Source organism: Pteropus alecto, unplaced genomic scaffold (genome assembly GCF_000325575.1).
Source record: "Pteropus alecto unplaced genomic scaffold, ASM32557v1 scaffold414, whole genome shotgun sequence".
Classification (NCBI taxonomy): Eukaryota; Metazoa; Chordata; class Mammalia; order Chiroptera; family Pteropodidae; genus Pteropus; species Pteropus alecto.
Window position 1 is genome coordinate 758,066 of NW_006435781.1, and position 2,130 is coordinate 760,195.

General features: G+C 30.8%; 1 protein-coding gene across 1 annotated transcript in view; it reads left to right on the forward strand.

The window, feature by feature from the left end:
• The window catches only part of DMD (dystrophin), a 1,580,480-nt gene that overhangs the window by 322,308 nt on the left and 1,256,042 nt on the right, over positions 1–2,130 (forward strand). The gene's annotated exons all lie outside the window — the stretch shown is intronic.

The window sequence follows — 2,130 nt, forward strand, 5'->3', positions numbered from 1 at the left end:
CCTTTGGAATAGTAGCAGCTTCTTGGTATTGATAATCTATTGTATTGGTAGCCTACCATCCCTTTGTGTACATCCTCATTTATTCCAACATTTTTATATCTAATTCTCTATCATAAATTCATTTTGTTGCAGTATCTGATAGGATCTCCCCCCATGTATCTCAATTTTCCTTTCCTTATTTTCCTTTCCTTATTTCCATTAGTCATTAAAATGTCTTTATTTGTTTGTTTGTTCATTTCCTAACTCACCAATTAGATTTTAAGCATCATTAAAGCCAAGGCTTTGCTTTTTTTATGTTTACTTCTTGCATCCCTGGTGCCCAGAGAGCACTGAATAAATATTGGCTGAATGAAGCAATAATGAATGACCTCAATTAATTCTCCCCAAAGTATCAACATCCCCATTTTTATAAATGAGGTCTAAGATGCTAAAATGTTAAGTAATTTGCCAAAGCTGCAGAAACAGAATGGAGAAGCAGTCCTGTTAGATGTTCACAAAAACCTGTTGATATTTTTCTGATTATAAGTAATCCCAATATCTTTATCAACTCTTTCTATACTTATCTCTCCCTCTGGACATATATTCATCATTTGGATAAAATTGGACTGATTCATATCACCTCTGGCTAGCTTCTAATACGTGTTTGTTCCAGCCACTGCCACAAGGGAAACATTGTTTTCCAGAGTGTACGTTTTCAATTTTAAGTAAACCAAAGCTTATGCAGTTTATAATCCAGCAAACGCCTTTGTCTCTTTGCATAGACCCCTCTCCTTCTAGATCACTTGCTCAGATGCCTTGTTAGGCAAAACTCTTGGCTTCACCATAACTAAGTACTCTCACTACTATTCACGAGATTCTTCTTCACTTTTATTTATTAATACATATCTAGCATTAAAATAAATGTACCTAATTACTAGAGAGAAACACATTATTTATATAAAAGAAAACACATTTAAAGTAGCACAGAGGTCTTTATGAAATCAGAAGATCTCAGATTAAATAAAGTGTCTTAAGATAAATTTGGCTATGTACTCCCAAATAAATATAGCACATTGAGTAAAATTCTCAGTTTGCATTTCTAACACACTCTCTAAAAATATCTTTACCATCTGAAAACCCCATTATATAGCATGCAAAATGCTTTTCTATATTCTACTCATCTACTGTAAAAGGTCTAATAAAGGGAAACTCATATACTATCAAAAATAATGTGGTTTAAATAATGCCATTTGATACAGTGATTTAAACTAGTATTTTGGACTGAAGTTTTATCTAGGAAAATTCTCAGCCATTATCTCTTCAAATGGGGCTTCTGCCCCATTGTTTCTCTCTGTCTTTCTGGGATACTTTTATGATAGATTTTTTTTTCTGTCTTTTATTCTCTATTTTCTATCTTTTTGTCTGTCCATGCTTCATTCCAAATATATATTTCAGATTTACTAATTTTTTGTTTATCTTTGTCTAATCTGCTTTTAAACCCATCTATTGTGTTATTGTGTTATTAATTTGTACTTACTGCATGTTTTAGTTTAGAATTTATTTTGATTCTCCTTAAAATCTATTATGTCATTTTTATGTTTTCCAGTTTACTGCCAAAATTCTGAATCTTGTTATTCTCCTTCCAACAAGATTAGTATAAATACTTAAGTCATGTAGTATGTGTATATGTTTATGTGTGTATACATAAATTAGGTATAGTTATATATAGTATATATGATTTAAAGCTTGTGTATATATCTATATAAGATATTTAGCTATATACATATATATATACACATAAACACAAATTGTTCTTTCCTATATATATTCATTCCCTAATTTTATATATATTTAGGAATGGATGTGTGTGTGTGTGTGTGTGTGTGTGTGTGTATAAAAGTACACCATTGGTACTGGTTTTGATTTTGAAATCAGATCAACCTGGTTTAAAATTTTGGCTTCAACGCTTACTTGATGATTAACTATGAGCAAACTAGCTGGCCTTTTTTGTTGTCTAAGTTTTCTCAACGGTAAGTGAGAATAAAAATATGTATCTCATAGGTTTATCGTAAGAATAATGACAATGTGTAGTAATTATTAGAGATTCCAACACACACTAAACACAGATAAAGTGGCTTTTTTTTTTTTTTT